This window comes from Acinonyx jubatus, chromosome C1 (genome assembly GCF_027475565.1).
Source record: "Acinonyx jubatus isolate Ajub_Pintada_27869175 chromosome C1, VMU_Ajub_asm_v1.0, whole genome shotgun sequence".
NCBI classification, from domain to species: domain Eukaryota; kingdom Metazoa; phylum Chordata; class Mammalia; order Carnivora; family Felidae; genus Acinonyx; species Acinonyx jubatus.
This window is the reverse complement of record NC_069381.1, coordinates 204037469-204062124: the sequence shown is the minus strand read 5'-3', so window position 1 is coordinate 204062124 and position 24656 is coordinate 204037469. Positions and strand designations below refer to the sequence as shown.

General features: G+C 48.2%; 1 protein-coding gene across 2 annotated transcripts in view; it reads left to right on the top strand.

Annotated features, from left to right (window-relative positions):
* The first annotated feature begins 11048 nt into the window (after nucleotides 1-11048).
* Nucleotides 11049-24656, top strand: part of SERPINE2 (serpin family E member 2) — a 61682-nt gene continuing 48074 nt past the window's right edge. Inside the window, exon 1 of one of the 2 annotated variants that reach the window (XM_027049334.2) lies at nucleotides 11049-11267. The gene's annotated coding sequence lies outside the window, so the exon portion shown is untranslated. Of the gene's footprint in view, nucleotides 11268-11500; nucleotides 11699-24656 lie in introns of those variants that run through there. The other variant, XM_015086617.3, reaches the window with a different exon arrangement.

Below are 24656 nucleotides of genomic sequence, written 5' to 3'. Positions count from 1 at the left end.
TAAGGTGCATGTGATTACTCGATCAGTGTCTCTCTCTTTCGTTGCTATTTCTTAGAGTTTGTTAAAAATGAATGAGAGGTGGGGCGCCTGGATGCTTTAGCTGGTTAAGCATCCGACTTCGGCTCAGGTCATGATCTCACGGTTTGTGAGTTCGAGCCCCACATTGGGCTCTGTGCTGACGGCTCGGAGTCTGGAGCCTGCTTTGGATTCTGTGTCTCCCTCTGTCTCTCTGCCCCTCCCCTGCTTGTGCTTTGTCTCTCCCTGTCTATCAAAAATAAATAAATGTAAAAAAAATTTTTTTTAAATGAATGAGAAGTGTACAGGTAACTTGTATACCATAAACAATCATATTTGCTACATACTGGCTGGCAACCAGTGTGCTGAATGTCGTAAGCCCTCCACAGGTATATCCAGATTTTGATCTGAGTTGAATTTATTATACGAATACCCATCTGGGTATGTTAATAGGTGTCAGACAGAAATGCTGTATTGAGCTGATTGTACTGCTGTGGCATGGTACAGAAAATAGTTTCCCATGAATAGGAGGCAAGGGGATATCAAATATTCCCAAAATGTGTGCAGTGGAACACATGAAAACCTCTCCTCATGAGTAAATCAGAGTGAGCTCTCAGGACGTTGGAGACATAGTGCTAAAGAGAGACCATGTGGCTTATTTCATGCCTGTGGGTGTAATACCAGACATTGGCTTTCAAAAGTGTCCCATGCCTTAGTAGCAATAAACACACAGAGTGCCCTGCTCTTGGCTTCTAAATGCTGTTCTCCAACAGAAGGAACCAATGACTGATTCTAGGGTTGTGTAGGTATGCAAGATGAGCCTGGAGCATCTTGGAGTTCCAGAAAGCAAGAAAGTCATCAACAGGCAAAAGGATGAGGGGATGTCATGGGGATGGAAGAGGACCTCTAATGTCCACCAACGTCCAATGGCTAAATCTAGCCAAATCTGAGCAACAGAATGAATAGGGTGGTATTGTATTGCAACCCTAAATCGAAAATAAGCAAAAAGAAGTCCTTGTTAATATAAATAAATGAATGAATGAAATAAGTCCATGGGGAGAAGGGACAAATCATCCCCACGGAAGATCTCCCATTTAATATAAGTAGATATTAAAGGAGCTCGATGTTCTTGAGGGTGCGCTGAACTTAGTGACAGGTAGCCAAAGAACAGAGTTTGGGAAGGGGAGAAATGGGGACTTAACAGTGGAGCCACGTGGCAAACACCACCTTACCCACATGATTAAGGTTAACTCCACCAAGGATGCTATTGATAGAACGCAGCCCTGATACGTTGTGATAGGAAGGGTGCCTCACCCTGGTGGTCTTCTCCCCCAAACCCACAACTCCAGTCTAATCATGGGGAGCACGTCAAACAAACCCACATTGAGAGAGACACTACAAAACACCTTCGCAGTCTTCCTCAAACGGTCAAGATCATGAAAAGGTAGGGAATTGAGACTGTCACAGACAGAGGGGGGCGGGGCGGGAAACAGTGAGGTCCAAACACAGTCTGGACTTTGTCAGTTAATGACAATGTGGCAGTGTTAATTCCTAAGTTTTGGCAAATATTAGACTGACTCTGTACATTATCTTTGCAGCTTTTCTGTAAACCTCAAATTACCCCCAAATTGAAGTTTACATATATATATATATATATATATATATATATATATATATATATATATATTTTACATTTATTTATTTTTTGAGAGACATAGAGAGACAGAGCACAAGTTGGGGAGGGGCAGAGAGAGAAGGAGACACAGAATCTGAAGGAGGCTCCAGGCTCTGAACTATCAGCACAGAGCCCGACGTGGGGCTCGAACTCACAAACCGCGAGATCATGACCTGAGCCGAAATTGGACACTTAACCAACTGAGCCACCCAGGCGCCCCCAAAGTTTATATTTTTTAAAGTGTGGCTGATAAAATGAGGAGAGAGGGAGAAAGGAAAAGGAGGGAGGGAGGGATGGAGGGAGGGTGGGTCTCTAGGGATCATTTTAATCAAAGGTGCTGCTGCTGGTGGAAAATAAAAGGATCCCATTGTCACTCCACTCAAAAATATCTGTGCCGCCGAGTGATACATTGCTCACTGTGCAGGGCTTAAGACGAGAAAAGATCTCACTAAAATGCAAATAGAAGTGACTGTTGAACTTGATTTTTCATCTTAGTTGGCAAGCCCTCTGGGATTAAGTACAGGGCAGGTGACTTTAGATATATGGAGGGAAGGGCCCGAATTTATTGGGCCTCCCAGGAGTCAGAGAGAGGAAGAGCCCCAGTTGGAAAGTCTATAAAGAGCCCGCACAAGAATTCTGGGGGCCAAAGGATGCCTACAGCAGTGACAGAAAAGGGGACAAGCACCCGGAAAATAAGGAAAAGCATGTGCACATTTCCCATCTGCACATTTTCCCAGGGGCTGGTTGGTTCGGCAGATCGGCATGGACAAGCCAAGCCAGGGGCGCTGGGAGAGCAGGAGGCTGAGAAATCTCCCGGTTGGACCGCATTCTGTTTACTTTACTCTGGAAAACGAGGAAACCCTTGTCCTCATTCTTTCAAACCCTAGAATCTAAATTAGACATAATGGTCTCAAAAAGACCAAATTTATGTAAAGCACTATTTTTTATTTCTTGCACGCTATATGGGATGCCTATAAAGCAGCACAGAATCAGGAAATCTAAGTTAGATTCATGATCGTTTCTAGGTGCATTTCACACGCTTTTTGTTGTATGTTCTCAGCAAGCCTTTGAGGGAGAATTACTATGTTTAACAACAAATAAATGGAGGCTTATAGGTACATGCAGGGATTTACCTAAGACTTTAGGTTAACAAAGGGGAGAGCCTGGGCTTGAATATTGGTCTATCTGACTCCAAGCACGGGCTCTTACCCATTTATCCATGTGAGCTCCTGGTTTACTTATGTGGCCTTGAGCAAGTCATTTGGGTTCCTGGACCCCAACTGCCTCGTATATTAACAAGCGGATTCGACCAGTGTTCTTAAACTTTGATGTTTAAGAAGTGGGACACAGGGTTCTTGCCCACAATGGGAGGCAGGTGGCCTGGAACACTGAGAACCGCTTTCCAGTGATGCAAGACGGAGCGCGGGTCAGCCCCTGCCCCATAACCAGCCGTGGAGCGGGTTCGGCAGCCTGTGATATTTAAAAATTAAATTTCTTTTCTTTCCTACTCAGAAGCTATTGTTTAGAGTTTAAAGGCTGGCTATTTCCACTCTGCGATCTGAGAGAAATTTGACGATTCAGGGGTCTTCCTGAGCGTTTGGAGACAAACCAACAGAGTTCTCAGAAAGCTCTCTAACCTGGTGTACAGGTAGGAACCTAAGAGGACAAACCCTTTCCTCTATTTACAACTGGAAATCTCAGAGCACTTAGCCTCACTTCCCCCTCCCCCAACATCTGTCATTAGGGGCTGGGAAAACAATAACAAATGTTATCTTTTATTGATTTCTGCAACGTGCCAGCCACTCTAGAATGCATGCGGACAGTGCTGGTATCGAGCAGAATCAGCAAGGAGCCAAACGAGACCGATAAAGATCAGCTGTGTGCTTCCGAATTAACAACAGCAATCTTACAGACTGAATGGTTACTCTTCTCGACTGTTGGAGCCTTAACCCCAATGTGACGAAATTTGGAGGTTTGTCTTTGTGGAAGAAATTAAGGTTAAAGAAGGTCATAAGGGTGGGGCCCTCATCTAATAGGATTAGTGTCCTTATAAGACACAGCTCTCTTTCTCTTTCTGCATATGCACAAAGAGGTCAGGTGAGCACAGTGAGAAACAGGTCCTCTGCAGCCCAAGAGGAGAGCCTTACCAGAAACTGATTGTGCTGGCACCCTGACCTTGGATTTCCAGCCTCCAGGACTATGAGAAAATAGATTTCTATTCTTTAAGCCACCCAGTCTCTGGTATTTTGCTATGATAGCCCCACCAGAATAAGACCAGGAACAATACCTGTGAGATTCTTTGGACTTCCCAAAGTCTACCTTCAACTAAATTATATTCCTTCCTTACAGCCTGAAAAAGGTACTGTTATTCTTCTAGTAGACAAGAAGAAACTGAGGCCCGGAAAAATCAAACGACCTGCCCATGATCACGATAAATAGGAGGCAGAACTGGGACAGGAACCCAGGCCCTCTGGCTCCCAGGGTCTAGTCTTCTGAGTTCTTCCTGCATGCAGTGGAAGAGCTGGAAGAAGCAGTGAAAACATGCAGGGAGCTTGCTCGAGTGCCAGACCTTAGCTTGGTCTGCGAGTGGCTCTCACTTTTTAGAACAGTAAAATCAACTGTGCCGTTCATTCATTCAACCGACGTTTATTATGGCCCTTCTCTGTGCAAGGCACTGTATGAAAACTTAAAGATATAAAAAACTATGGCCACTGCCTTGAGGTTAGAGCCTAAACCAAACGCTTACGTCCAAGGCAGGATGTGGTCATGTGAAATAAGCAACCCATACTTAGAGCTGCAGGAGTGCCCGGCGAGGACACATCATGGCCGGCTAGGCTGAGGGGGACGGGAAATTGTGAAGGGTGGAAATTATTTCGGTGGCAGAAAAGACTGGTGGAGGATGTCCAAAACGAGGCACAGTAAGCCCTCTCATCCCTGCATGCCCTTTGGCAATGTGATTTTTTTCAGTCCTCTTGTTATAGACTAAATTGTGCGCCTCCAAAGTTTGTATGTTGAAACCCCAGGCCCCAGTGTGACCCTATTTGGAGGCGGGGCTTTAAAGGAGGTAATTGAGGTTAAATGAGGACAATAAGGGTGGGGCTCTAATCCAATGGAAGTGGTCTTTATAAGAAGAGAAAGAGACACAGAAGATCCTCTCTCTCTCACTCAAAGACCACGTAAGCACACAGCAAGAAGGCAGCAAACTACAAGACAAGATATCTCACCAGAAACCAACCTTGATGGTACCTTGGTCTGGGATTTCTAGCCCCCAGAACTTTGAGAGAATCTATTATCTAAGCCACTAAGTCTATGCTATCTTGTTAATGACAGGCCAAGGTGATTACTACACCTCTCATCAAGAGGTCGTCTACTGCTCCTTCAATCTGAGATCGCTCTGTGACCTGTTGTGAACACAGAAGAAGTGACATTGTGCTAAATCCAAGCCTAGCCCTTAAGAGATATTGCAATTTCTGTTTTCACCCTCTTGTTGGACTCTTGAGCTACTGCTGGAAAATCCATGTTGAGGGAACCCCCTCAGTCTGAAATATGACAAGGGGGAAAGGCCCATGAAGATGAAAACACTAGAGGAGAGAGATGGCAGAGGGTTCCAGCCATCCCTGCTGAACATCCACACATGTGAGTGAGGTCGGACAACACTGGTGAGTCAGAGATGAACCATTCAGCGGAAGCCTGACCAGCTAACCCACAGAATCATGAACAAATGGTTGCTTTAAGCCATTACGATTGAGATGGTTTGTAGTACAAGACCATTTAACTTATCCAGATGGAACAAGAGAAAGGTATTTGGAGCAGAGAGAATGGTTTGAACAATGGTGTCATGGTAAAAAACTACAATATGAATTTGGGCGAGGAATTCAGGTCTCATTAGTAAAGCCCTTAGGACGATCTTAGAGAAAAATGAGAAAATAAGGCTAGCGAGGTACATTGGAGTTGAATTGTGGAGAGCTTTCATTGTAATAATTTTTTATTGGGCACTTACCTAGCTTACTCAGCTGAACCCCTTTCATGGATTAACTACTCAACTCTCACATAAATCTATGTTAAGGTTATACTATTACAATCCTCCACTTTATGGATAAGGAAACTTAGGCTCAGAGGTTAAGTTAAGAAAGAAAGAAATAAAGAAAGAAAGAAAGAAAGAAAGAAAGAAAGAAAGAAAGAAAGAAAGAAAGACAGACATCACATAGTGGTGAGAAGAGAATTTGAACACAGGTGGTCTAATTCCAGAAGCTGTGACCATAACCTCCAAAGAAGATTGCCTAAGGCAAGGAATTTGGACCTTAGTGATAAACATGGAAGTATTTTAAGCTGGGGTAGCATGATTGAAGCTGGCAACGGTGGGTAGAATCTGGGAGCTGAGAGAATGGCTAGGGTGCCATTGGAGTAGTACAGTCATAAAGTGAGAAGGGTCTGAATTAGAAAAAGAGGGGGGAAATGGGAGAATAAGAGGGATTTGGGGCGAAAAAACTATAAATAGCACCCAGGGAATGGCTGGATATGGATGCATAAAGGGAAGGGGAGGAGTCAGAACTTAGTCCCATCTTTCTGGCTTCGTTCCAAGGGCGGTCATTCCTCAGAAACACTTGGGGAGTGCAAGGGGAGGAGGTGCTTTGGGGTGGCACAGGATAAGTCAGCATTAGACTTGTTAGGTGGAGGCGACAAGGGAATATCAAGTGGAAGGGTCTGCCAGGCATTTGGAGATGTGTGAGTAGGAGCCAGGGACAGAGGTCAAGGTCATGTGTAGACAACAGGTTTGGAATTCGTTCAGAACTGAGGCGCCACACATCTAGGACATGTCAGTTAGGGGTCCTGGGTTGTAAGCAAAAGAAACCAAATCTGGCTAGATGTGGGAAAACCTAGAAGAAATGAAGTCTACTGTGCACCTCTCCTCAGAAAGGGCAGGAGCCATGGAGGTTCCGGGTGCCCAGGTGGGAAGAATTCACGAACAGTCTGGTCAAGCTGAGATGAATCAGCTCCAACTACTTGCCCGACTCCTCAGGATTCAAAGTCCTGGGAGGGGATCCTGTTGGCTTGGTCATATACCCACCCCTTGGCTAAAGGAAGTAAGGACACCTTGTCTTCCATTCCCAACAATGTGGCACATAACGCAGGAGTGGTGATCTTCCAAAGGAAACCAGACCCGGCTATCAAAAGATAGGGGGCAGGAGATGCTGAGTGGCCACACCAGTCAATGTTCGGTCCATGGAGAGAGTGTGCAGAGGAGAGAGAGCTGTTAGCAGCTGGCACCGCAACACGAAAGGGAGGAGGCGGGGGATCTGATGAGGAAAAGATAAAGGCTGGCCAAGAAAATGGAAGAGAGAGGTTAGGCTAAGGCATTTTGAAAAGGGGCAAAACACCAGAGTTAAATGCTGCCAAGTGATCAAGGGTGATAAAGGACAGTGAAAAACGGATGGGGCTGCCACCATTGGAACTTACTGGTAACCTTCTCAAGAAGGGCGGGGGGTGGTGGTGAGAGAGAGGCAGAGGACGCAGTGATGCAGGAAAGAAGGGAGGTCAGAGGGGCGGGGGCAGGAAGAAGACATACGTTGGTGATTGAAGGGGTCAGTATTGCAGTGATCCTCAGCACCGAGAGCTTTCCATTCTATTTGGCCAAACATGAGTACAAAATAATTCTCAGCCCAGCACTTAGTAATGTCTTTTCTCCGAGGCTCTTGTGGAAAGTAGTGATGACAATGGGAAGGTGTGAATTGATGCTCTGGTTTAATCTGTTTCAGAAGTTACAGAAAAAGAAAATTGGATTTATTTAAAAGCCAACCAGAAAGGGAAATAAAAAGACAAATGCCTTTTGTAAGCTTAAAAAAAAAAAAAAATCACACCCAATGCGACAATCCCAGAAAACTAATCGTCTAAGTGAACTGTTACAACCAGTCTCCTTTCCCCTGGTTAAAACAATCTTATGTAACAACATTTGCATCCATGATGTTGTGTAACAAGTGGCTTAATGTGTTTTTAAACAGGGGTTAGATAGGAGAGGACCAACTATTACTATCTTACTATTGTGACATGGGTCACTCTTCCAGACAAAACACCACCACCCATTGGAAGGTAGGGATGGCTTTTACTTAAAGACAAGGTCATACTGTTTGGGTGTTGGGGGGGGGGGGGGAACGGTGGGGGTGGGGCAGGGGGATTTTCGTCTTCTTCCAAAGCACTCAACACTGGATCTCTTCCAAGAGAGGAAACGAGACTAAATAGATCATTTGTTTTATTCTGTTTGGGCATTTCGTGCGTTTCTCTCAACTGCAGCTTATGGACACAAAGCCAAACTCAGAGACTGGCTGCAGCTGGCTAAATTCCAGGTCACTTTTGAAAATTTTTTTTAAGGAATAAACCATTTGAAGCTCTATCTGAGGATTAGGGCAAGCCACACAACTGAAGGACAAAATGAAATTCTGCTGTGAGTGTGAATCAAAAAGGAAGAGGGAGGTAGGAGCATTAAACAATTTGGGTTTCTCAAATAAGACCGATGAAGAGACGGGAGGAAACTGCATGCTGAAAGCACACATCTGTGCGAGATACATTTCAAAGAGGATCCCGTGTGAGAAGAACGGTCGTTCATGGGCACCAACTGCCCGAGGAAGGAACACGGCTTCTTTGGGGCAGCTCCCGAGTGACGGATGTCAAATTGCCTCGTCACTTGAATGTCATGGAGAGCTTAGGACGTTGCTTCTGTATCCTCTTGCTGGCATGAGGAGGGCCAGCCAACACCAGCCATGCGCATTCTGTAAAAAGCATAGTTGGTATTCCCCACATATCCTACTGGAAGAATGGGTCTTTGTCTTGAATCGCTTCCCTTTGGGAGACACTCATTGGCAGTCCCATCCAATGTCCAAGGGAAAGAGAAAGGCACATTCGTGGCTGGGCTTAGTTTAGGAGATTCGTTAACACCGCATCCTGTCTGATTTCAGAACTGACAAGTCATGTACACTATTGCTCAAAATGTTCCTTTGACAGTACTGGGTAGAACAGGGAAGTGAGTGGCAGTCATTAAAATGTAAACAAAAGAGGTAAGTCCCCAAGATTTCGGTCTTTTATAGCTGGAGAATTCGGACCCTAATGATTAAAAATAAACCATTTCCCCTCCCTCAAAAATGTTGGCTCCGTTAAAACCAGAGGCCGAAACCCTTCAAAAGAGTCTCTGTGCATTCTTTCAAAAACTGAAGAGTAACTTTACTAAAAATTTTCAATGGCAAAAATTGAACCGAAGTGTTTCAGATCTAAGTCAACCTATCAGTGTGAACCTTCAGATTGTGATACTCTACGATAGATTTGCAAAAGGTTCCTATTGGGGAAAACGGGATAAAGTATACAAGGGACCTCTCTGTATTATTTCTAACAGCTGCACGAGGACCTACAATTATCTCCATAAGAATTTTCAGTTAAAAAAGTGATTGAGACAGAAATGGATGTAGGGAATCAAGCAGGCTTTCAGAAGCTGGCTCTACCCACGCTTCTTGGTTCTAACTTATTTCTCCATTCGCTAGGCTCCTGAATGACTCCCTTCCATCTGGAAGAGGCTGGTCCCCAGTTTCTCAAATACACCAAGCTCATTCCCACCTCCGGGTTTTTCTTCTCTAGCTTCCTGGCTTCATGTCATTCTTCCCAGGTCCGGCTGGCCCTCCCAGGCTAGAGTAAGCCCTAACACTGTTCCCCAGGCAGTACTTACCATGTCTGTAGTCACTTGGCCCTGTTCACCCACCAGTCAACAAACATTTATTGAGCAACTACTATATGGGTAGTGTTGGCTCGAGGCACTAGGGACGGGGTGAGTTGAAAACCATGTGAACTGGTTTCTCTTCCCTGCTTTCTGGAAGCATATTTTCTAACGAGGAAGAGTAGAAGACAAGTAGCCAAGAAAAAAAAATGTTAAAAAAAAAACCCAAATGATGAGTTCTATGAAGAAAGTTAATAAATTGGAGAAGAGAGGGAGTGACTTTAAGTCAAGCGGTCAGAGGTTTCCTCGAGAAAGAAGGTGACACTTGAGTGGTGCCCTGAAGTATAAGGAAGCAGTGATGAGAAGATCATGGGGGCTAGGGGGAGCATTTTAGGCAGAGAGGACAAGGAAAAAGCATTTATATCCTGCCCTGTAATTAAATATGAATATTAGGCATGACTGTAAAATAATGAAACAGGTTTTCTTTCGGTGGCTGTGCTTCCTTTTTAGTTTAAGAGCCAAACCTTCCCTAGCATATTTCTCTGTAAGAGAGGCTGTGAATACCCTTAGGCTGGCCCAGATTTCACACTTTTGAAAGTGACTCCTTCACCCCGACAGGCACACACCGTCTAGCATGGCCGCCCACACACCGAGTGTAGATCATCCAAGTTGCTCTCATCAGTAGACGCAACCTCATTTCACGGCCGTGTCTTAGATTCGCCACATTTCCTTCTCACAGTTGGGGCCGTGGGCCTGCTGGCACGGGTTCTGCACTGAGGGCAACAGGACTTATGTCATTAAAGTTGTGTCCCCACAAACCCAAGTTGGCGCAAAGGAGGACTGCAAGCCAGGTAAGGCAGCTGGGAGCCTGAGGGTGCTACGACTCCGGGCCTCTGGGGTCTGCGCCTCTGTCGCGCACAAGGTCCCAGCAGTTTTAGTTAGCGATTGGGGAAGGGCCGGATTCCCAGGACTCTGCGGGTACCTCGCGCTGTCACCGCAGCCACGACTCCAGATTTCCGGATTCCCTTGTCTGCCATCTGCCTCCGGCGACCGGCCCACCTAGGAGAAGTCGGCTGTGGGGCACCCTGCGAAGCGCCTCGCGGGGTCATCTGCCCCTCCCAGGCCGAGACCCGGCATCGTTACCCCCATCACCCCGCCCGTGGGCACTGTCCCGGGGCACCCCCACCCCGCCCCGTCTCCTCCCGGGGGTGGGGGGGAGGGGTGCAGCCAACACGACTTGCCAGCATCCCCGGGACGCGCCGCGAGCCCTAGGGTCCCTCCCTCTCCGCGCGCACGCACACACACACACACACACACACACACACACACACACACACAACACACACACACACACATGCACCCACACCCGGACCCCGGCGACCCACGTGCAGCTCGGCCCGGGGCTGGCGCCGCACCTCGGGCTCGGCGCGGCCTCCGGCGCGTTCCGGGCGCAGCCCCGCGACGTGGAGTCCTGGGGGGCGGCCTCCGCGCGGCCGCGGCCGGAGTGGGGGCGTCCCGGCGTGCGGGCGCGGGGACGCTGCGGCCCGCTGGCACACAAAGGAGGCGGCGGGAAGGCGGGGCGGGGCGGGCCGGGGGCGGGGGCGGCAGGAAGGGGCGGGTGCGGGGCGGGCGGCGATAAAGCCCCCGCCGCCGCGACCGCCCAGCTCGCGCTGTGGGGCTGCCGGGCCGGCCGGGCTGCGCTGCGAGGGCAGGAGGCGCCGCCGCCTCTCCGCTTCCCGGACCTGCCTCGCCGCCGCCGCCGCCGCCGCGGCTCTCCGTCCTCCGACTCTCCGCCCCGCCGCCACCCGGCTCCGGCTCCGGCTCCGGCTCGGGCCGCGCCGCCCTCGGCCGCCGCCACCTGGAGATCCCGAGCGAGGGGCGGTGAGTACGGGCTGCGGGCGCCCGGGGGCGGGAGGGGCGCGGCCGGCGGGGGTCCCTCCTCCCCTCTCCCCACCCCCCTGCGCCGGCCACGGTGCCGGAGCTCAGCGCGCCGCCCTGCTCCGCGACCTTGCGCCCGGCCCGGGGGGCGTGCGGGGCGAGCGGGGCGAGCCGGGCGAGCGGGGCCCCGGGGCGGCGACGTCGAGGCGGAGGAACTTTCTCAGCCCGCCTCGGGCTGCCTCGGCCGAGGCTGCGTGCGCGCCCGGCTCCGCGCCCGGCCCGCGGGGAGCCCGAGGACGACCCGGGCAGGGCGAGGAGGGGCCGCGACGGCCGTGGCGTCCAGGTGTGCCCGCAGCCGGGGAGCCCCGGGGCCCGCGTGGTTTCCGCCGGCGCATCCTTGCTGGCGCCGGTGACCCTGAACCTGAGGTACCCAGGTACGAGGCAGGCGTCCCCCCACCCCGTGCTTGGCGTGTGCGCTGCCCGATGGGGAAAAGACAAACCGACTCTTGTGTTTACCGCTGGCCGAGCCGAGTGGGGGCGACCAGTGGTTTGGGGCAGAGCCTTTAAATTGGCCTCTGACAACCAACTCAGCCCCATGGAGCAGATTTTTGCCATTCTCACCATCTGTAGAAATGGGAATCGAGGCAGCGATCAGTGGCTACAGGTAAGGTAAAAGTACTCGGGAATTCTGGGCGGAATTAGGTATTTAATTTGCCTCCCAACTGAGCGGGGATGGAGGGCTTCTATTACATAAGATAGCACTCCACCTTCAGGTATTATGGGAGACGCTATTGAAGGTTTTAGTGTTTTAATGAACGAAAAATAATCTTCGTGTGTGTCTCTTGAGAAATCGCAAACGCTGCCGTGTCTTGCTTTGGCCACTTTGCAGAGACCGCGCTTATATTTAGCACCAACATAAAAAGGTGTTTGAAGGTTTGACGTCCGCTTTCAAGCCGGGAAGCAGTTGACTTTTCTGAACTGTTCAGGAATAATTTACGTGGTAATTTTGTACTTTAGAGATTTTCTATCCAAAGTTGAACAGAGATAACTGGAAGAAATGTAAGCATTGCTAATTTGTATATCTAAAGCACAGTTCAAACATTGAAGATATTTTCAATGCTGTCTGCATATCTAAATCAGTAATTATTGCTGTTTGCAAGTATTTCAGCAAAAATTTTCTTCAGCTATGCAAATGAAGGTGTTAACCCAAAAAATCTAGGGATCCTTTCAACTCTCAAATTTTGATTCTGTATTAAAATGACGCTTGAAAATATTGTACTATGGGGGGGGGCAATTACTGAAGGTCATAAAGATGTCCTCCATATTTTATTTTATTCTGAACAAAAGTGAATTTAAGCCGAAAATCTCCGCCTCCTATGAACTTCACGTTAGTGTAATTTTAAAAGGGCAAAAATGACTCAGTCTCCAAGGGACATTAGTTTTTAAGTTCCGCACATGGGTGATTAACTACCAGTCAGAGATTGAGGTGTTAGAGTTGGACATGAGCCACGTCCTACCTACCCCTCCGTGTGGCCATCTTCTGCCAACCAGTCCTTCTCCTTCGGCCTGGGGGCCCTTGGCTGGGCTTTTTCTGTCCCTCGGGTCCCAAAGTCCATGGAGGGCGCGCTCTCTAGTCCCACTTCTGTGACCATCTTAAATGAGGTTACCTCCATGCACTCTAGCGACGGAGTCCCCTGACTACATCCAAGTCTTGCCCTCGCTCAGAGATCCTCATCTTCTGAAATCAGGAACCTCATTGTCTGAGCGTCTCAGTCACAAGCTCCTGCCTTCCAGGTGGCCAACCGGTGCTCCCACTGCAACTCTTCCTCAACGCAAGAGACTTCTTCCCCTCCCTCCTTCCTGTGTGACAGGTGACATCGCGGCCGGCTCTACCAGGAAAGTAGGGGCCACTGAGCTAAAGTCTTTCCGTGTCCTACCCCATTTCCCTCCTGCGAACCTTTCCGAACTTACCCCCTCACCCGAGAAACCTTCGTAAGCATCTACTGTGTCCAGGTGCTTTGCTTGGTCCTGATGTGGCAAATATGGCGGGTCCCTGGCATCTGTCTTGGAATGGCCATTCTTGTGGGAGGAAATAGACGAAAAGCAAACGTAATCCTGCTTTGATAAAATAAATGGGACAGAATCATAGGAGCTGGGGCAGGGAACTTAGGGAAAATTAGAGGGAAGGCCTCTCTTTGGCGTGCCAAGTGGCACTGCCTAGTATCTCCCTGTGAACTCTTATTGAACGGTATTTTTAGAATGCCATAGCCCTGCTCCTCCCTGCACCCCCACCTTGTCCCCAGTGACCACTGTGTCTCCCCAGGCTTCTTAAGCAAGTTAACGCTTCTCCAGTCGCTGCCTTCTTCTTCTCTGCTCCCTGCAAGCTGGCCAGAGGCCCCCCCAGAGTAGGAGAAGACCCCGTGATTCCTGAATGGTGATCCTGCAGATTCTCTCTCAGTCTCCGTGCGCCATTGGATGCGGACCTTTCCTACCTTCCTGATACCTTTTTTGCCCCCCCTCCCTAATTGCCATGTCCCCTTGGTTTTCCCTCTGCCTCCCTTGCCTCTCTAGTACCTCCTGAGGTTACCCAGGGCTCTGCCCTGACCCCCGTTCTGCTCTACGTAGAGTCATTGGATGAACCACATTCCCCACAGCTTCAGGTATCTCCAGTACAAAGTGAGTCCCAGATTGGGGTCTCCAGCTAGTTGCCTACAGTCTGGTGGCTTATCTGTGCCCTGTAGGCAAAAACAAACAAACAAACAAACAAACAAAAACCCCACCATGTGTCTAAGACTGATTGATTTAAGTTATCACCATTCACCCCATACCCATTTCATCGTTGGCCAAAATTTGTCACTCTCTTTTTTTTTTTTTTTTTTTTTTTTTTTGGTGGTGGTGGCTCGGCCAGTCACTAGGGTATTAAAGCAGGAACCTCCTGGTAATGCCAGACTCCTCCAGCACCACCCCACCGTCCCCCCCCCGCCCCCCCATGCAGTCACCAGGTCCTATTGTTTCTCCACGCGGTGAGAAGTTCCACAGACCTCTGCTCTAGTCACGGTGGCCCCGCCCTGCTTCAGGGTCCAGAACCAGCAAAATGGTAGCCAGTGTGCCATTTCCAGGGGGCAGATGTGTTGTTGGCCTGAACGAAATGTACAAAAATTGGGTTCGTATCAGAAATGTTAAAATGTCGCCTGGATTTATAGCTTCTCGAAAAAAATCAGAAGACCCGGAAGGAACATGAGGCCTCCAATCCCACGCGGCAACCCATGGCTGGCATGGAGTTTCCATTGCCCAACTACGCTGAAGGTGGCTTCCTTCCTGGTTTCTTCTGGACCTGTGGTCCTCATTTACAGGAGCTTCCTGGTTCCTGTGGGCTTTGGAGTTAGCACCCAGAGGCTGGGAGACCATCGACAGCCTGTGAATCCTTGGTGCCTAACTATATGGCACCCTGCCACGTCTCTTATGCCTAGTTTTGCACCCCTTCCAGCCATCTCCCACATGTGCTGGGATGACTTTCATCCAGTGCCCCAAGTCCGAATCTGCTCGTGTCCCTTTTTTTTTTTTTTAGATGTTTATTTTTGAGAGGGAGAGAGAGAGAGCGCCAGCAGGGGAGAGGCAGAGAGAGAGGGAGACACAGAGTCCGAAGCAGGCTCCGGGCTCTGAGCTGTCGGCACAGAGCCCGACACAGGGCTCGCACTCACAAGACCATGAGATCACGACCTCAGCGGAAGTCAGATGCTTAAGGGACTGAGCCAGCCAGGCACCCCTGCTTGTGTCCCTCCTGATGAAAACTCTGCCTCCCTCTTGCCTTTGGGGCAAACCCTGACTCTGGAGGAGCGGCTCCATTGTGTCGCAGGTTAGCTGTCTCAAACTGGAAGGTAAACTACTGTCTTTATAAGGTGTCGTACCTCAGTGTCTCAAAAAACGATTGTGAGCCTCTGTAGGGAGGGTGGTGAATCGTAGTGTTGCCTCACCTGGGTCGAGATGCAGTCTCCACTGTTTATAAACTGTGTCCACAGACCTCACCACCCTCCTCCTTCCTCACAAGTGCCTTGGGAGTGGACGGGACAGGGTGGATTCTGCAGTCTCCCTACTCTCCTGGGACCCTTCAGCCCCTGGAACGTGGCGGCCCCATTTCATACATGGCATCCAGAGTCCGGCCATGTGCTCCCGGGCTCACTCTTTGGACAGTCGTGCCTCAGAGCTCCTCAGCACTCAGCCAGAGCACTGGCCACAGTGCTCTGCCACTCTCCCCAGCAACTCCTCAGATTGCTGGCCCTTTGTGATGACACGCGAGAGTCAAACTTTTCTTCGTCTTCTTCCCACCTCCCTGCCCTGCCTTTCCAAAACCTTATGTTCTTGCAAAACTGACCTCCTGCAGACTCCTCACCCCACGGGGCTGCCCAGGCCCCCTTGCTCCTACTGGACCTCTGCCTAGAATTCTCTCTCCACCTTCTGCGTTCACTGGTTCGCTGTCTGGCTAACTCCCCCCTTTTTAAGACTCAGGTCCATGGTCCCCTGTTCCAGAAAAGTCTGTCCTGAAAATCACTATCCCCAGCCCTCTATGGCATGTGTGGAGTGTGCATACACATGTAAACCCTGCCCCGTGGAGGCCTCTCTGATGGCAGTAACTGTGTCATACCTACAGATTTTACCCACTAGACTCTAAGTGCAATGAAGGCCTCCTGTATTTTAGCTTCATTTGCACCAGCCAGTGGTGCATGACCCAAAGGCACTTAACGGATATCTGAACTGAACCGTACTTCTATATTTCTTAAGTTTACTACACGGTTTATGAACTAGTGCTCGTGTTTTGGGCTTGAAGGGGACCTCTCCCCTCCCCCCCACCCCCAGACCTCCACTCTTATCCTGGTACTTCTGCATTAAATATATTTCTTCACGTTAAAAAAAAAAGGGGGGGGGGGAGGGGCGCCCGGGTGGCTCAGTCAGTTAGGTGTCCGACTCGGGCTCAGGTCATGATCTCGTGGTTTGTGGGTTCAAGCCCCGCGTCGGGTTCTGTGCTGAGAGCTCAGAGCCTGGCGCCTGCTTCGGATTCTGGGTCTCCTTCTCTCTCTGGCCTCCCCCCACCTGTGCTCTGTCTCTCAAAAATACATAAATGTAAAAAAGCAAAAATTAAAAACAAGAAAATCTTTGATTCCTCGTGACTTTTGAGATAGAACATTACTTAGAAGAAAAGCAAAAATCTAACCCAGAAGTACTTCCGTCTCTACGTTCGCTTCAGCTATCCTCATCTGAACCTCTTTTGGCTTGGTTCAGCCTTCCTTGAGGTCCACTGGCTGGGCTGTACTCCCTGTTTTGTGGTTTGTACAAGGTAGGAGAGAATGCATTCTGGTTTATTTCCGTTAACCTTTTCGGTGGCGGTAATGCTTGCCCTCTTGCTGACTTCCCCCACCCCCTTGGTAGTTTTTTTGGCTAATGTCTTCAGTCAAGTTTGATGAGAAGAGTTGGGAGAGAGTCTGGGCTGTGCTGCCAGGGGTTTGTATAGTTAGTCCTCCAGGACTGAATTTTTTTGTCTATACAATGGGTGTGATGAAATTATGATCTCAAAGATGTCATTAAAAAAAAAAATGTAACTTCTTGACTTATTTTTCTTTTTGACCCAGCTTTCTCCTAAATATATCAGATCTAGGTGAATTTTTTTAAATGCATTGTTTTGTGTTCATCTACATGAAATTCTTATCCCTCTCTCCTAAGTCTCTGAAATCATCCAGCTTGGCTCCTTTGTACTCAGAAATGGCATTGAGGGCCAGCGTGAAGATCGAGTTGGTCTTCCCACTTAAAGGCATTTATAAAAATGTTAAATACATTGGGTCCCCTATACTTGATCTTTTTTGTAAACCATTTCTCCACCCATGAATATGCCTATCTTCTCTTCCCAGAACCATCTTTCCTCATGAGTAGATTGCATGTCTGATCTGCAAATCAGCATTGGGTTAAAAAATAATAATAATAAAATACCTTTAGGTGTGGAGTGGATTCAAATGCAATAAACTACATCTTTAGGTGGTTTCTTATGTATAAGCTCACAATTTAGGTAAGAACACTGAAAGAGTAGTATTTTGTTTCTCTTTTGAGAAACGCTGCCTTTCACTCAACGGGGCAAGTCTATTTACATAGTCAATGATTCTTCCCTTGTTCTGCTCTTGGGTTTCTAGGTCTGGATGTAAGCCCAGGGCAGAGAGGTTGGTGTTCCTCCTGGGACTCTTTATTGTGCATGGGGATGTACACCCAGCCGAAGCAATCCTCTGTTTGCAGCTTCCGTTCTGCATTTTGACAAACGTGTCCCTGTCTCATCCTTGAATTCCTTCAACGGTTGGGGTGGACGCCCTAGGTCAAGATCAGCGCAGGAACACCTCATGCTCTTGCTCCAATTTGACCTCAGCCTTTGCCCTTTGCTTCAGAAGGGATAATTTGAGAATTGGAATCCACTGTGCCTTTCTATTTTTATTAGTTAATTCGTGGGAGAAAGATAATGTGGAGGAGGTTTTGCTATAACAGGGGAAAACCAAAATCCCATGAAAAGGCAGAAAGGATTTCTTGTAGTGACTGCACATCTTGGTAAATGTACCTTGTTTTGTTTTTGTAATGCCCTCCCCCCATGGCTGCAGCCAGAACTCTGGTAACCTGGGGAATTTCTCTTAAGAGCATACCAAAAATAGCATCAGCACTTTCTCCCCACACTTTCCCTTTCTACTTAGTGCCAGCTAATATAGCTACAGAAAAAATAACCACTTGTTTTCGCCCAAGTTTTTAGGGACCAAATCTTGGAAGTGGGTGTGGTATGTGAGAGAATTTAACACCAAATACGAAGCCCACTCGAAAACAACCAAGGTGACCGCAAATGAAAATAGATTTCTCTTCCTTTGTTTTGAGAAAATGCTATATAAATAATGGCAGTGTTTGCTTCCACTATATTTATTCTTCATTCTTGAAATAAGGACTCCACTTAGGACGGAAACTATTTTGAGAATTTGATCACTGTTGGGATTATATGAGCTATTAACTACGGCATTGTCTTTCGGTTACAAATGCAGAAATCCCTATCAGAATAAGTGATGCAGGGGTGCCTCGGTGGCTCAGTAAGTAGGTTAGGCGTCTGACCCTTGACTTTGGCTCAGATCATGGTCTCGCGGTCTGTGAGTTGGAGCCCCCAGTCGGGCTCTGTGCTGACAGCTCGGAGCGTGGAGCCTGCTTCGGATTCTGTTTGTCTGTCTCTGTCTCTGTCTCTCTCTCTCTCCCCCATTCCCCCAGCTCATGCTCTCTCTCTCTCTCAAAAATAAATAAACATTAAAAAAAGTAGATGATGCAAAGACATGGCATGCAAGGGGGGAACCTATTGGCTTACATTGCTGATCCTGAATTGGCAGGGGTGTCTCTGGCCCTGGACTGAAACCAGAGACTCGGGGCTTTAGAGCTCTCCTCTCTCCCTCCGTGTCTCTTTGCAGGCGGTCTTCATCCTCTCCAAAAGCAAAAGCGCAGGCAGCTTCAGGCTTACCTCCCAACAGCCTCAATGACCAAGAGGAAAGAGGCGCTTCCTGCCAGGCCAGTTGGAAAAATCCTAGGGAGGTACTCTGATTGGCTCAGTTCGGGTCATGTGCCTTTCTCTGGACCAATGGCTGTGGTGAGGGGAATGGGATACTCTGATTGGGCAGAGTCTGAGTCACATGTTTAGACCTGTGGTCAGGAGGGGAAAGAGCCTTGGATGGGGTGTGCTGGACAGGCAGATTACCCCCACTGCCATTAGTATTTGTTTTCAGTCCGCAGAGGCTGTCGGGGGCCTCCTGGGGCCTCATCCCTGCCTGTAGGACAGATACTAGTGTTCTTTCCACCGGCTTGGTTGGGAAAGGCATGTGCTGCGGAAGTATCCATGGTCCGACGTGCAGCCTGTGTGTGTGTGTGTGTGTGTGTGTGTGTGTGTGTCAGTGCCAGAGTCTGAACCCAGGTGTGTAAACGTGTGAGCTGTTTGAGCTGATACCACGAATTTTCAGAGATTTAGAACTCGTCAATAGTTATAACTTCTCAAAAAGAAGTTCTCGTGAAACTCCGTGAGTCCTTGCAGAAGGACCCATGTTCCCGCTTGGCTGCATAGGATCCTTAAGTAACACAACCAAAACTCACCAGATGGGAAGAGGCTAGCATTTGTGTGTTCTGTTGGAAGTCACATTTTTCTGGCTGTTGCTCCCCACCCAGTTTATTCCTTAGACACTTGTTTCTTCCCTGGGACTCCAACTCTAAAATTAGTACTGACCTTTGGCTCAGAAAGGTAAGAGTGCATTACCCGGAGTCCGAGGGAATAACTTAGGCCGAGCTGGATAAAAGTCCACATCACCAAAGAACAAGTATGACATGACTTTTGAAAGATATCTAATTGAACTCCACAAACGTGTACAGACTGAGCTTAGGACACTGGTTGAGGTTTAACTTCTGTTTCATGGGTTTTTTGGTTTTGTTTTTTTCATGTATGTCTTTTGTTCAAAATCTGTCCTATCCACGGGGCGCCTGGGTGGCTCAGTCAGTTAAGCGGCCGACTTCGGCTCAGGTCACAATCTCATAGTCCGTGAGTTCGGGCCCCGCGTCGGGCTCTGTGCTGACAGCTCGGAGCCTGGAGCCTGTTTCGGATTCTGTGTCTCCTTCTCTCTGATCCTCCCCCATTCATGCTCTGTCTCTGTCTCAAAAATAAATAAACGTTAAAAAAAAAAAAAAAATCTGTCCCATCCAAATGGCATACCTTCCCCTTCCGATCCTCGTCTCCTTGCGCAGTGTAGTGAGTAAGAGTATGAAGGGCTTGGAAGGGCTTGGAGGCCCACAGACTGGTCTGAATCTCAATTCGGTCAGTCACTAGCTAGAGGCCAGGAGGCCACAGATGACTCACTAAACTTCTCCGAGGCTCAGTTTCTTCACTTGTGAGTTGGGCATGAAGGTATCCCCGTCTGAAGCCTGTGGGGATGAAGTGGGCCGTATACTTCAGGTGCTGAGCACAGGGACGAGAACGGAGCTGACTTCCAGAGCATAAATGATGTGGCGGTGGGGTTCCCTCCGTCCCAGGAGTCCAGGTGAGCTCCTCACTCCTGTGGGACGCACGTTCGCGTGGTGTCTTTGATCGAGCAAATGACTCACTCGCCCTGTTGAGTTCGCGTGCTTGGTTTCCAGACCTGTAACGCTCTGGGCGGGCAGTACTCCTAGCCATCGGCTGGTCATCTGTGCATTCTGCAGGCTTCCACCTCTTCCGGTACTGGCCATGCAGCAAAGGATGGCAGGTGCGTGAAATAAACTACCCACCCCCCTGTGTGAGGATGTATAAACAGCTGTGTTACCAGTTCTTCCTGGGGGCACACCGCAGGCTAGCGCTGTCAGGTTGGGGGCTTTTTTTTTTTTATGTTAGTTATGAAGAATCAATAAATGTCTCTACAGCCTGGAAACATTATTTGGTTTAATATTGTGGCCTTTGCGAGTGTAGCATCCAGAGCCTTCTTTTTGTTCTTGTCTTTTAGGCTGTGAGAAAGTCCGGTGGGCAGTGCCACCCATTGATATGCAGATACCTAGAAATAATCATTTGAAACACACGCTGAATGTATTTAAAACACACGGTCACGTAATTATGCTTTGATTCCCTCGCTGTGCAGAAGGGTTCGATGCCCGTTGGACCTAACCTCGGCAAACATTCCCGGATAGGAAATGTATTTTCTGCTGCCACTGAGAGGAGACTTTCGGGTTTTACAGGCAAAGAGCCGTTTGGGATTTTAGACAGCACCCAGAGCCTGCCCACACCTGAACTGTTGCTCGGACAGTGGGACAGGGGATGCCAGGGAGGTGGATTCTGCGTGATGAGTTAATTATAAACCTTCCTTTCCCTGAAGGTGTGGATCTCGTCTTTGAAATTAATTTACTCATAGACCCCTATCGTCTTAGGCCAAACCTGTGTTCATTTCTTAATGACACTTAATTAAAATATCAATTTGGAGGATTGGCCAGAGAATGCCAAAGTATTCATAGTAAACCTGTCCTTGTGCAGAACAGTGGTATATCATGAATATCAAAGTGCTCATCATACTAACCGTGAATGAATTTAGCAAGTGCTGGAAATACAGTGGTTCCCGTGCGTGTATGTTACTCATTAGCCTAACATTTCTTTCGAGTAGGATAAATATATATATTTTTACATGTGCAATGGCAAAATCATGCTTTTTATCTCACTCTCTACCTTGTGTTGTAGTTCTGTGTGTCTTATCTGCCCCGTTAGGAACGCTTAAGGGTTTTTTGGTCTGTCTTATCCTCCTGGGTTCTTTCCACAGTACCTGCTGCAGAGGAGCTCAAAAGGGAAGAAGGAAACGAAAGAGCCTGGATCATCAGTGGGTCAGATACGTCGGGCACATTTTATACATGGCCTTTTGAATGTCAACCACCCTTGTAAGGTAGAAATTAGTCCTGGCCGGCAGGTGAGAAAAGGGAGATTTGGGTGTGTGCAGCACTCTGCTGAGAATCTCGCCCCTGGGGTAGTCACTCCAGGTCTGCGTGTCTCCCGGTGGAGATCTTGGATTCTGAAACATTGTTTCAGTGACTGACTGAGACTAAACAGTGGTGGCTGAGCGACAGTGCAGGGCGGCCCCACAGAGGAGAGGGCAGAGCGCTGCTGGACGGGGTGAACTTGGGAGTCAGATGAACCTGGGTTTAAACCCCAGCTCTACAGTTAGTATTTTTTTTTAAGTGTATTTATTTTGGGGGGGGGGGGTGTGAGAGCAAGGGAAGGGCAGAGAGAGAGGGGGGGAGAGAGAGAGAATCCCATGCAGACTCCATGCTGTCATTGCAGAGCCCGCTGTCGGGCTCAAATCTGTGAGCTGTGAGATCTTACTTAACCTGAGCTGAAATCCAGAGTTGGATGCTTAACCGACTCAGCCCCCCAGGTTCAGTTCAGTTAGTAGTTTTCTGTCCACAAAATACTTTTCCTCTCTGGGCTTCTTTTCCAAAGGTAGGAAATGTTGCTGAGGAGGATAGTCCCTTCTTTGTATAGAAGGATAGTATTGTCCCTGTTTCACAGACAGGGACATAGGAAATAGTGACTTAAATCACTTGGCAAGGTCAGGGCTGAGACAGGTTGAGAACTCTTGTCTCTGCTCCTATCATTTGTCACCTCTCCGGTCACCAAGTCCGGGTACAGCAGCCAGAACTGCCATCACCTGTCACCCATCCTTGATTAGCGCCCAGAACACCGCACTGACTTGGAGGCAGTCACCGTGCATTCCTTAGAGTCACTTGACTGATTCCTGTCTCCTTTCTTCTGTGTTGTTCACTCCCATCCGCCCAAAGAGGATTATTTCCAGAGAGTCAAGAGATCCGCAAGACTTACTCTTGATGGATCTGCCCCACACAGGACTTCAAAGTGGCCGTCCTATCATGTTTGGGTGTGTTTGGTTTAAGAACTCGTTTTTTCAGCTGGGTCCTCTGAGGCACACAGAAGTATCCGCAAGACAAGTTGACCTTTGAGGATCTTACATGTTTCAGAGAAAGGGCATATCTGTGATACTTTAACAGCTCAAGAGCTGTGGTAGACTGTAGTGGGGGGAATCAATAAGGGGGTGCATTTTCTGTAGAGGATTTCAATGCAGTAGCAAAAATACCTCAAAATCGCTTAGCTTTTTATTATCATCAAGTACCATAGTGATAAGCTCTTCTTCCGCTGGAGTAGACCCATCATCCTGATGGACCCTCAGTACTGCACTGGGTCAGTAATTCACTGCCAGAATGAGTGCTCTGAATGAGATGTCCGGGAGGTCAGACTGGAGGGGATGGTGTGGACTGAATCACGGGGAAGGCTGCACAGACACCCTCTCCCCTCCCTCCTCGTGGGGAAGGACTCTAGGAGAGCAGTGTGTGACCCCCGACGACCAGAGCAGTCACGGTGGCAGCATAAGTTGTGGGCTGTGGAAGCTCTTTACGTGCATTGCCCTCCTGCATTCTCTTGGCAGCCTTGAAAGGCTGGTGGCCCAAGATTGTTCTGTAGATGAGGACCCTGGAGACTCCATGAAGTTTGAGAATGAGGGCGAGTGATGGACAGTCTTGGAGTGTCAGTTTCCTCTCACATGAAATGACTCCCAGCTTTCAAGGAGTCTGGGAGGCTCAGCAGCGCTAACGCTAATGCCCTTTACGCAAAGAAGTTTCTTAAATATCAGTTGCTCCTAATGGCTGTGTGGGGGAGAGGTATGTCCATGCACGATGTGAAATGTTGTCAAGTAGCTGATAAACACAAATGTCTTAGCTAGCGCTCGTGGGTAATGCAGCCCTTGCTTTTTTCTTTCACCCCACCTTCGACAAAACCCTTTGTGCTTTAAATTTTGTGGAATTGCTACTTACTGATTTGTAGCAATAATAAGAGTTGGCCATTTCGTCTCTTTCCGTGCTTTCCATGGCTAAATCCAAGCAGGTAGTTCCTTCGTGGAGGAGAGAATAGTTGTCTTTAGAAAAAAAAAAGAAAAAGTTTTAGTGGATGACTTTGGGAAGGTGTGGAACTTTACAAGTTTTCTTCAATTTTTTTTTTTTTTTGAGTTTTTGGTTTTTGGTTTTTTTAATAGAGCACAAGTGAGTGAGTGTGTGCAGGGGAGTGTCAGAGGGAGAGGGAGAATCTTAGGTAGGCTCCACAGGCTTAATCCCATGACTATGAGATCATGACCTGAGCCAAAATCAAGAGTCACACGCCTAAGTGACTAGGCCATCCAGGCACCCCACAACTTTTCTTTTCATTGAATACTCATGGGTACAAGATGCTGGAGAACACAGAACTGCATTCAGGCCTGGTCTCTTCTGGGTTGGGCATGCAAGGCAAAAATGGTGTCTAAGTGATGCCTTAATAAGTCATTAAAAGACACTGAAATGTATAATTTTTTTTTTTGTGAATACATGTTTTCTAATTTGAAAACTGTGTGCATGAATATGAAGTGACAAATTTCCCCAGAATTGTTCTTTGGGGAAATCGGGCGTTGCTACATATTAGGGTCCTTTCAAAATCTTCCACTTACAAAGGTCATGATAGGTTCATTCTTCAGAGTCCACCAAAAGCCTTAGATGGATGAGACTCATGAATGAGTCTTGGGAACAAAGGGAGAAGGACAAATAAGCCTGCCATCCCCTCAGTCTATGTTTATTATGAACATTCATAGAGGTTGCATGATACAAAAGGGTTAGAAAAAGGCACAGAATTAGAATACAGGTTTAGTAATTATTTCTGAGGTCATGACTTCACAACTGCCAAATTTTGAATGCTGTGTTCATTAAGGTAGTGCTAATTGCCGTAATAAATAAACCCAAATATGTACCGTGGTACAGACTTCCACTTGTATCAATCCCAAGATGGGCATGTCTGTTCTGATCCTGGAGATT